Source organism: Lemur catta, chromosome 1, assembly GCF_020740605.2.
Source record: "Lemur catta isolate mLemCat1 chromosome 1, mLemCat1.pri, whole genome shotgun sequence".
Taxonomy (NCBI): Eukaryota; Metazoa; Chordata; class Mammalia; order Primates; family Lemuridae; genus Lemur; species Lemur catta.
Window position 1 is genome coordinate 121171239 of NC_059128.1, and position 11682 is coordinate 121182920.

At 47.1% G+C, this 11682-nt stretch overlaps 1 long non-coding RNA gene, 1 other non-coding gene and 1 pseudogene across 2 annotated transcripts; 2 read left to right on the plus strand and 1 right to left on the minus strand.

The window, feature by feature from the left end:
- Positions 1–136: 136 nt before the first annotated feature.
- Positions 137–9890, minus strand: LOC123639833. The gene is made up of 4 exons (XR_006735813.1): positions 9624–9890; positions 9408–9508; positions 3814–3870; positions 137–247 (listed from the first exon to the last, which is right to left on the minus strand). It is a non-coding gene; the product is annotated as an uncharacterized LOC123639833 (long non-coding RNA).
- On the plus strand, positions 9411–9514 carry LOC123630978. Its single transcript, XR_006732893.1, has one exon. It is a non-coding gene; the product is annotated as a small nucleolar RNA U13 (small nucleolar RNA).
- Positions 9891–10057: 167 nt separating the features above from the next.
- Positions 10058–10149, plus strand: LOC123630973 (annotated as a pseudogene).
- Positions 10150–11682: the final 1533 nt, after the last annotated feature.

An 11682-nucleotide genomic window follows, 5' to 3' on the forward strand; every position in this document is an offset into this window, starting at 1 on the left:
CCTTTCAAAAGTGTAAATCTTTAGAAAATATTCTTAAGGATTAAGAAGTAAAAACATTCTTTTGAAAGTCATGAGCAAGACCAGGGTGTTGATATGAAATTCTTCTATTCAATACTGTAAGAGAGGCTCTAAAAATATACTAAAACAAGGTAAAAATTAAATATATTGGAAAGGAAATCACCTTTTTCATTTTCTTCACCTCTTATGGTTCTCAAAACAGAAATGTTTGCCATTATACGTGGGAAACCTGTAGAAATAATAAGTTAGTTCAGCAAGATAGCTATATATAAAATCAATTTTCAATCAAGAGTTTTAATATTTCTTACTTCCTAGCAAATACACAATAGTAAATGCAATTTTTAGAAAGGATAACATTCAAAGTCCCAGAAAATTTACATAGCACCTAGGAGAAATATGTGCAAACTTAGATGGAAAACTTAGTAAAAACATAAATGAAGGCCCAAAGCAATGGAGAGTTATACTGTATTCATAGATAGAAAGACACAGAATCCCCAAAATAATAATTTCCCCCAAATTAATTAATAATCAAAATTAAACAGGGTTATAACTAGAAATTTACAATCTGATCTTAAAATTAATATTAAAGAACAACGAGCCAATATGACAATAAAAATTGGAGAGAGAAGAAGAAAAATGATTAGAAGGAAGTAGGGTTAGGATCAAGGGAGAGTCAGGGATAGACTTTCACTTTGAGCACTGTCTCTCGTGACAGTGGGAAAGTGGAGGGTGGCTGAAGGTTCTACGCTCCTGTATCACCCACCGTGAGGTAAAATTGAGGACAGATTTCCAGTGTTTCAAGAAAGGAAGAGCACTTATGGAGGCCATCTGTCTGTATGTGGGAGGGTGTCCCTGAAAGTGGCTTTAAGAGCCAGGATGTGCCTAGGCCAAGAAGGCACAAGATCCTGAGTGAGAATGGTCCATCAGATACAGTCCATAGGAGGCCACCTGTCTAGATGGAGCTTCCCCCCCTCCAACCACCCTCCCTGGGCCCCGCAGAGCAGACAGACTCAGAATGGAGTCACTCGGTGCCGGTGCCCTGCCCGGGTGCCCCATCATTCAACTGAACTGGGAAACAAGTGGGCTTTCCGAGCCTCGGGAGGGAGCTTCACCGCGGTCGGACAGATCAGAAGGGGCCCGGCTCCCTTGAGTGGGCAGGCTGGGGGCGGTCAGTGGGGTCTCTTGACGTGAGGCATCACGGGATGCTTGAGATATTGTCGGGGGCATCTATGTTGCGTTCCAAAGCTAGGGTCTGAGAAATGGTCCTGAAAGAATGATGGCGTAAACAAATCCCCTCCATTCAAGAAGGGAGATTCATTTCTAGAGGAGCGCCACCCACACGGGAGAATCGTAGGCTTCCTGTGGACATTCTCTTCAAAAGGGAATTCACTCAGTGGAGTCAAAATCAGAAAATCACTGTCTTCTGACGCATATTTCTGCCTCGGCCTATGTTCAGGAAATTTGGGGGTTTGAGACTGAGAAGGCCTACGCTATTTCCTCCTTTGTGAGCAAAGTAGACTCTCTCCTTCCTCCTCAAACCGCTTGTCCTCGTTATTCGGCCTCATGGACAAATGGCTGAGCTTTCGGTAACAAGTCCACACCCCAGGGTGGAGGGGTCCAATCCACCTCTGGCCAGGCCTGGGCCCTTCCTGCCTCCCTCCAGGATCTGTTTGGCAGCCCAGCCACCTTGGACTGCACAAGGAGGACACAAATTAAGGTCCCATCCCCCCACTGTAGCGGCGGTGGCAGTTCTCCAAGGGTTTGCAGGTTTTCCTGAAGTAGGAGATGGTGGGGACTGATTTTTTTAGCGCCCCACACACACACCACGAGTGACTGACCTGAGCTCCCTCCCCTTCCCTATGCGCTGTGCCTTGGCCTTGGCGCAGGCCTGGAAGCGGCAGCTCGCGGGGCGGGATCGTGGCTGAAAGCGGCTCCGCCCGAGAGAAGCCCGAGGCGGCTCCGTACAGCGCCCATGCGCAGTCAGCGCGGTGAGTCGGGGATGGGGCGGCGGGAGGAGGGGACGGCGGAAGGGCTCCGCCGGGGGCCCGTCCACCTGTGCGGCCAGGCTAGGGGTTTGCTCTTGGGCCGGGAGCTCGTACCCCTCCCCCAGCCCGCAGGCAATCCCGAGGGGCAAAAGCACGACTTTCTGGGCACCTCCTCCGACAAAGCGGTCGCAGTGGCTGGGTTACGTGGGGTCCAGATGAGCCTTGTTCTGGGAGCGCCACCTCCCCCATGCGCCTCCCCTCTTGGGCCTTTCCGCCCAGTCTGGGGCCCCAGGGGAGGGCAGGGGAGGGAAGGGGAGGAGTGGGGGCAGGGAGACGACCTAAGGGAGGGGCCAGACCAACTGAATGGAAGGTTTTCGTGAACTCCTGTCTCCCAGGGAAACACCATTTCTGGAGTCTATGAACTAAAATAAAATCTTAAGCCACCCCCTCGCCCCCACCACCAGCTGACTGAATGGACCCCCATCCCATGATTGGCCCAGGGAACCCCAGAAAACCTTTAAACCTGAGCTGCTGCCCACAAGGACAGGAGAAGTCAGACACCCCTCCCTGATGGAGTCACTTCTTGTAACAAAGAGATACCGAATGGCTGAGGGACCTAAGGCCAGGCAAGACAAAGCTTAACGCATATCTAGCAGGCCAACCATTTACTTAACTACAGAGCACTTGAGTTTTGGGGAAACTGTCCAGTGGCTTGTCTGTGACTAGCAGACATCCTTCTCTTAACTGAAAACTTGCAAAGCCTTTAGGCAGAAGTTCATTTCTTTCATTAATTGGAAATCAAAGAATCTTTAAACCCAGCTGTAAACCTGTACACTGCGCCCCCCTTCCGCCCCCCACTTCCAGATGTCTTGCCTTTTCAGGCCAGACTAATGTACCCCTTCCATGTATTGATTTGTGATTTTACATGTAATTCTTGTCTCCCTAAAATGCATGAAGCCAAACTGTAACCTGCCCCATCACAATGGTACCACTTGCTCAAGGCTTCTTGGGTGTAGCTCTCTGGGCCATGGTCACAGACATTGGGCTCAGAATAAAACTCTTTAAATTATTTTGCAGTGTTTTGGGGTTCTTTTCCATTGACAAGTCAATCATGTTCACATTCTTTTAGCTATGGGAGCTTTTTCTTTTATATTATGTCTGATCCAGATCACTAGCCAGGTATTCATATTTTTGGTTGTCAGTGGTGCTCAAACTTATCTTTGTACATATATCCCAAATTGGCATAAGCCACAGTGAATATGTTTTACAGCTTCCAAGGGCTAGCACTTATTGCCGTATCATAACCAGGGCTCACAGCAATTTTTTTTTTTTAAAGCTGCTTCCATTTTTCACCTAGGTATACAAGTATACAGTTTAAATGAATGCTTGCATTAAGGGACCAGGAAGTGTTGGGTTTTTGGTTTTTTTTTTCAGTCATTTATCTGATCCTCAACCCTCATTATTTATCATCGCCCCAACCCTTCATCTCTGTAGAAAAGCTCATGGAAATTGTTTATCCACCAAACGCTTTCTGTTGACAGTACCTGAGATGATAAGGAGCACCATGCATTCTGTTCTAAGATTAAAATTGCATATATCGTATAATTATATTTTACTTCTTGTGGGAATTTAGTGGATTTCATAAAAGCTGATCTTGATTTCCACAACGGAGAAAAGTGGGTTTCTGTTTTGTTTTTGTTTTTGTTTTTCTGGAGGGCTGGTGTCATCACATAAGCGATCACCTTTATAAGTATGATATATCCTAGAAATTTTGGAAAGTTGCAAATAGGGACTTGTTGACAATGCTTACATTGAATGATGTATCTGAATCTGTGAATTGAAGGAGTCAGCATCCGACCAGAAAGCACTGTAAGAGGAAGAGAGGTTTCAGTTCTTTTCCTAAATTTTATCTGTCTATAGCAGATAATATTTGTTTCCCTATGACATGGTATTTTCCTCACAAGCAGTTTTAATGGCTCCATATGCCTCTAGACTGAATGCAAAGCACAGACTCCACGATCTACACTAATTGACTCTGTCTGTCCAAGAATGGCCTCCACAGCTCTCCTCTGTGGGATACCTACTCTCAGAGGTGGCACAGTGTAATGGGTAGGGGGAAATGCTGGATTTAGAAAACTCAGTGTTTGAGCCCCAGAGCTTTATTTCTTAGCAACATGAACTTTGTCAGATCACATCACCCTGCTGAAGCCCAGTCATCTAAAGGGTAGAAAATGCAATGGGTAGATTGATTTTCTTTTCTTTTCTTTTCTTTTCTTTTCTTTTCTTTTCTTTTCTTTTCTTTTCTTTTCTTTTCTTTTCTTTTCTTTTCTTCTTTTCTCTTTTCTTTCCTTCTTTCTTTCTGTTTCTCTCTCTCTCTTTCTTTCTTTCTTTTTTTTTGACAGGCTCTCACTCTGTTTCCCAGGCTAAAGTGCAGTGGCATCATAATAGCTCCTTGCAACCTCAAACCCCTGGCCTCAAGTGATCCTCTCATCTAGGCTTCCCAAAGTGCTAGGATGGAGTTTTATTTTTATCTGTGACACCATGGGAGGAAATATCTTTTAGGGTCATAGGGTCAGAAATTTAGATCTATTCTTTGCACTCATCATAGGGGCTAATTGGGATTTTCAGTGTGTAAACATAGGCTACTTGGAATTGCACCAGTACTCCCATTCCTTTTCATCTATTAAGGTGGTAAACTCTTCTTTCCCCATCATCTACTGTAGAAATGGGTTGGCCACAAGGATAATTTGAATATCAGATTCAGGGCACAAATAATTAAGATCTTGTAATGTTAATAAATAAAAGGGGCCACATACAAACCTTTTGGAATTTTGTGCCCATTCTTTAATGTTATATGTTGCTCAGTTGTGAAAAGGCAAGGGAACATAAAATCCAAGTTTTAGGGATGACTTATAGATTGGCTCAGTATTCTTTTTTTGGTGGGGGGGGTCCTCTAAAATCCTGTGTGAATATCAAGGAGGGTAAAAAATTCAGTGTTCTCAGTTCAGTACCCAATATCTGTTTCCAGAGTAAAATTTAAGCGTCCTATTACAGCTTTATTTCCGTTTTGTATGCTAAGGCCAAACTCGGCAAAGAGGTCACTGTTTATTCTCTTTACTAAAATCACATGTGCCATAGTCTGTCTGCCTTGTCTAGTTTCGGGGTAACCATCCAATCCTACTCCGGCCCCTCACATCCTCATGACAATAGGCCTTCTTGGTTTACTGAAATAGAAAATACCGGCTCATCAGCAATGTTTGATTGGTTTCTTCAGAAACAACTGTTGCTCTGCTTTCTTTACTATGTTTTTTTTTTTTTTTTTCATCAGACCCAATCCGATATAGGTGGGAGAGAAGGTAACCAGAGCCTCTTGAAAAACTGAAGTGAATCAAAGTGAGCTCACAGATTCAGATAGAAATCGGGAGGAAGAAAAATTGAGAGATAACATGGATTTTCTGTCCAGCAGGTGCCCTCACACTTAAGATTTCCTTTAAATTTTACCAGAAGCATTAAGTAGGATAAGATAATTGTGACAAACACTGTTCTCATTGGACAGATAAGGAGGCAGGCTCAGAGTGACAAGTAACCTGGGCCCAAATATATTGCTAATAAGCATCATAGTGTGTTCCTTGATTACTTTGTTTTGTGAAGCTCAAAAAGTTTGGGCTCTGTGTGTGTGTCTGTGCGTTTGTGTGTCCATGTGCGTACGCAATCATAGGGGTTTTAGTAAAACCGATATAAGGTAGGATTTCCCATACCTTCAATGATTTCATGTCATATAGGAACGTAATGTTCTGGGATCAGGTTTTTATTCTGCCTTCTGTGCTGCATGCTCAACATGCCTGTGACTTTACTGCCAAGACTTGCTCAGGAGGAGCCTATTCTCATCTTCTGGAAGATTCTACTAATCTTTAAAAGATAAGGACATAGGAAGATGATCCTATAACAATGACTGTGACCATGATTAAAGGCCTCATGTTTGCCACATGTGCTTCTGTGCACTTTGCCTGCATTTGCTTTTTCACTCTGCACAATATCCCTGTGGAGTAGGCAGCATTGTTTCTCCATTTGCAGATGAGGAGGCTGAGGAACAAGAGGATTTATGACTTGCCAAGTGACCAAAAAGGAAGTGTCATCCAGGTAGCCAGTCCAGGCCCCCAAGCTCTACAGCCACTCTGCAATGCTGATTCTGAGCCTGACCAGTTCATCACTGGTGGCTCCCTGAGAACCTTGACTTGGCCCTCTTCCCTAGTTGACTTAGGAAAATATGTTCATGTGTGTGTATTTCTCTCCCCTCCTCTTTCTCTCTCTTTCTCTGTCTTAGTTTTTTTGAAAAGTGAATAGAACAATAAAAAAAACTTTAAAAGTAGAAAAAAGCTTATAGAATAAATAAGGACACCAAGAAAGAAAATATCTGTGTACAACCATGCAATGTGTTTGTGTTTTAAGTAGTGGTGTTACAAAAGAGTCCAAAAGTTAAGAAAACGTGGAAAAGTTTATGACGTGAAAACACTTACAGTAAGCTAAGGTTAATGTATTATTGAAAAAAGAAATTTCTAAAGGTAAATTTCACGTGGCCTAAGTGTCCAGTGTTTATAAAACCTGCAGTAATGTCCTTGGCCTTCACATTCACTCACCACCCACCGCTAACTCACAGACTCACCCAGAGCAACCTCCCACCCACCCTGCAAGCTCCATTCACCATGAGTGCCCTGGCTAGGTGTCCCACTGCACAAAAACCTATTAGACTGCATTTCTTCCATTATTATAAGTAGTTGTACATTTTTTAGGACTGTAGGCATACAATATACCTTCAAGCATAGTTAAGGGGTGGGAGAGGAGGGAAGAGACCAATCTCCATTTATTATTGGGTAGCATGGGGGCAGGGGAGGCAGTTTTCTCCCCTTCCTCCTTCTCCTCCTCATCCCCCTTCTCTCTTGTTTTGCTTCTTCCTTATTTTTTCTTTATTCCTCTCCCAGTTCCCCCTTCCATCATCTTGATGGATTTGGATGAGATGCAGACATTTTCTATGTCAGGCTTTAATCATACTGAGGGAGTAGGAGAAAACTAAGCTGCCTACCATGACACAATGGAATGAAAGTTTGTCTGCCACTGACTGCTGTGCCATTCTGACATTTAGTGTTTTCAGGACATTCTGTATTTCTGCTATTCCACTAGAATATATCCCCTTGATAACTACTGTGTGCCCATATCCAGCTTTTTTGTGATCCACCCGCAATGATCATGACAACGCAGTGTGGGGACTCCCTGTGTTTGGCTCCTTAAAGTCGTTCATGTGGGGTTTTATATCAAGATAGCAAAATGCTCGCATTTAAATAACCTGGCTGGGCATGGTGGCTCATGTCTGTGATTCTAGCAAATTGAGAGGCAGAGATGGGAGCATCACTTGAGCCCAAGAGTTGGAGACCAGCCCGGGTAACATGGCGAGACCCCATCTGTACCAAAAAAAAAAAATTATGCCGGGCGTGGCAGCATTTGCCTATAGTCCCACCTACTCAGAAGGCTGAGGCGGAGAGGATCACTTGAGTCCTGGAGTTGGAGGTTGCTGTGAGCTACAATCAGGCCACAGCGGTCTGGGGGACAACAGAGTGAAAGAAATCCCAACTCAAAAAAAAAAAAAAAAAAAGGGAAAGAAAGTAAAAACAAAAGATCGATAACATAACTTACAAGTCTTGGTGTTACCAAAAGCTCGGCCACTTGTCCACGAGGCCAAATAACAAGGACAAGCGGTTTGAGGAGGAAGGAAAGAGAGGGTCTATTTTGCCAGCAAAGGAGGAGATAGGGTAGAACTGCTCATCTCAAAATCCCAAAGCTCTTGAACATAGGCCTAGGCAGAAATACAGAGCTTTTAAAGGGAGGATTCTCAGCTTTAGCAATCATTGTGGTCAATTATTTCAATCTTCCCAGCTCTGCCAAAAACAAAGCCTGTGAACTCTGCCAGCCACCCACCTGGGGGCTGGGGACCACTGGGGCGTTTTAAGAAAAGATTTAACTTGCCTTGGGGATATAGGCCAGACTACAAGTTCCCAACGGCATGGGGGGCGGGGGAGTTTTAAAAGGACAGAAAATCTTTCTGTCCTTTTTTTTCCCCCCTTTTTCCCCCCTGGGCCATTCCTTCTATGACATTGGGAAACTCATGATGTGAAATAGTTTATGCCTAGAAGAAACTTTGCAGTTGGCTATGTTAATTATGAAGCGTGTTTTATTGTTTCAAGGATGTTATAAAAAATTCAGCAGACTTGTCCACGATCATTAGGAAAATGAATGATTTTCCTCTTGTAAATGTGTAGATACCACAAGCTGCACGAGGAATGTCATTGACACCTATCCACCAACAGAGGTTATTTTCACCATCCCAGAGGCCCCGCAGGAATTCGGTGCTCACCATATTCACTTAGGAATGTATATTCTCAAATAAATAAAATTTCCCTGCCCCCGGTTACTGCAGTCAAGTCACTTAAATCTGATTGCTGAGTTTGCTCCATCTCAGCCAATGACCAACGAAGCCCAATTTTGTAAGATCAAAGAGCATGGTGCCAAAAGATATGAGCCTGATGCCGAAAATAAATAGGTTCAGGCATCCACGTGCACACACAAAGAGACAGGATTGGATACATCGTGTTGACAGTGTTTTGAGTCAGGGAAACTGGAAGATGAATTGGAAGTATTATGAGCAACTTTGTATTTCTTCCAGGACAGGAAAATTGACAGGAAGAGAAAATGCATTGTTCTTGTCATAGGATAAAAAGACACATCTTGTTATATAATTCATTCTGTGATTTAAATTTTTATATGACATGATATTCAATAAACCTAAAAAACAAGATAAAACAGAAACAAACAAAAGAAAAAAGAAAAAAAAACTATGGGCAGAGGCCTATGGTGGGGGAGATGAGGGGCGCCTCCGGCAGACAACAGGGCGCATGGGCGGAGACCCACTAGAGGCTAGAGCTGCCTCGGGCGGGCCCAAGAAGAAGAGCGTGGGACCGACCGTGCTCTACATTCCACTGATCTGAACCCCGCCCTCCACACCTCCAAGGAGTCAACTCTTAAGCTCCCAACATCAACCTACTTTTCCCATCCCGATGTCTGATCAAAGTGGCTGCTAAGTGACACCCAAAAACCGGTGCCAGTGTCAGCCTGAAAAGAACTGACCCCCTGATGGGAGTGGGGTGGGGTGGGGAGGAGTAGGGGTGGGGCGCACCGTGCGTGGCCCGGCCAGCTCCCCTTCCTCCTTGGAACGCATTTTCGGAGCGGACTTCACCCGTGAGCTCTACGGAGTAACACAGGCAGGCAGTGCGCATTGTCAGTCTTACTAATTAAAAAAAAAAAGGTAGAAAATAGAAAAAAGAAAGAAAAAAGAAAACAATTAAAAAGTCGTACCCCTTCCATCTGTAGCTCCGAAGCCTGAAGATCGGGTGTTGATGCCCACGTGTGAGACGTGTTTTCTCCCTCACACTGCGTTTCGTCCACACATCACCCATCTGACGCGAAAAAAGAAACAGAAAGAGATTAAAAAGGGAAAATGGAAAAAGGGAAAAAGAGGAAGAAAGAAATTTTAAAAAAGAAACAAAAGTCACAAGAAGGAAGAATACTGACCTGAGAGCGACACCTAGTGACCTTACAGGAGCCGGCATCCAACAGCCCAAATCGCCAGAGACATCTGGTCGACCTCGGGGCACTGTGCCAAGGGAGGCTGAGGGCAACATGTGATGGACCCGGGGCCACGGCCTCTGCAGCCGATTCCCAGGCGGGCACACGAGCCCGGGGAGCTCATTCTCAGCAAGGCGAAAGGGGGCAGGGAGAGAGGGAGGGAGGGAAAGAGAGAGAGGAGGGAGGGAGGGAAAGAGAGAGGGGACGGAGGGAAAGAGAGAGGGGACGGAGGGAGGGAGAGGGAGGGAGGGAAAGAGAGAGAGGAGGGAGGGAGGGAAAGAGAGAGGGGAGGGAGGGAGGGAAAGAGAGAGGGGAGGGAGGGAGGGAGAGAGAGGGGGGAGGAAGGGAGGGAAAAGAAAATAATCACAAAGTCACACCAGATCACTTTAGAGTTCATAAACATGGTGATTGCGTCTTCACACGCACGTGTGAGATGTGCCTCCTAGAGTGTGGGCACATCACCCGTGTGACGTGATACAATGAATACAGGGGAAAAAAAGGGGGGTCAGGAAAAGGAAAAGAGAGAATAAATAAAATGAAAGGGCAAAAAAGAAAGTCACACCGTGGGTCACGTAGTAGGGGAGTGAGAGCAAATCAACGAGCCGCAGACACAAACTCCCAGAGCAACACTCCGGTTCGCCCCGCGTCCGGCGCCGGAAGAATACCGAGGGCGACCCCTAGGGGCAATGGGGCCAAAGAGACGAAATCCGTCCCAAAGCCTCCCCGTCGCGATGGCTGCCAGAGACCGGACGTCTGGTCGACCAGCGAGTTCAGAGGCACACCGGCCGGGGGAGCATTGCCAGCGGGGGCCTGTGCGCGCGGGGGGAGGGGGTAGGAATTAAAGTCAGGCCAGGTCCCGTGATAGTTCATGAGCGTGATAATAGCGTGTGTTTGGGAAAAAAAACGGGGGTGGGGAGTAAAGACAGGAAGAGAGAGAGAGAGAGAGAGAGAGAGAGAGAGGGAGGGAGGGAGGGAGAGAGAGAGAGAGAGAGAAGAAAATAAGAAGTCACACCTTGGGCCACATAGTAAGGCAGTGAGAGGGAGTCAAGAAGGTGCAGCTGCAGAACCTTCTCCCGGAGACCCCTAGGATGGACGAGGCCGCAGGGGCCCATTCCAGCCCGCAGAGACTGACTGTGACAGAGACATCTGGTCGACCCCGTGGACCATGGCGTCCGCGAGTGGCACCGGCGGAGGCCTGAGCACGACACCCAAGGGACCCTTCCGCTCTACCCCGACAGCCGGCCTGCTGGAAACCTCGACTCGCGGGAGAGAAGAAGGGCAGGCAGTGGAGGCAGGCGGGGTCTGGACCGAACGACCCCTTCCACCCCCACAGCGGGGGAGAGGGCCACGGCGGCCAGACTGCCGCCCCCACCGGGCCCGCGCGGCCACCCCCAGGGACACGGGGCACCACGCAAAGCCACCCCGCGGAAGACCACCGCCACCTCGGTCGCTCACTCCCCCACAACAGCGCTCTCCTCGGAACCAGAGTCCCACTCCTGGCAGGAGACCTGGCGGGGTGGGCGGGGAGGAGGCGTCGGGGGATGGGCCACCCCGTGGCGGGACGCCGGGCGCCGCGGGAGGGCGTCCCCTGCCCCGATCTTCCCCCTCCACTGACGCCCCAATCCCTGCTCACCCCGCCAGGGCTCACCCAATCAATACAATTAGCCAAAAAGGCAGAAAGTTGGTCTGGGGCCAGGGCAGGGCAGGAGGGCTTCTCGATGGGAGACCAGCCTGGCCCAGGGAGTGTGTCACTCATAGAAACAGGCCATGGTCCCAGGCCCCGTCAAGGGCAGGATGGGAGGGAACTAAGGCTCAGGTCACCAGGGTCTCTCTGTTCAGCGGGGCTTCAGCCATGGGACCCAGTGATGTGACACTTTGTGGTTAATGTGATGTTCTGCTCATAGGGCCAAGATCATCAAAAAGCCACATTTGAATAAGGCATACAGAGGGACAAATACTGTGTGACGGCACTTCTATGAGCTACCTGGGACAGGCAAATTCATAG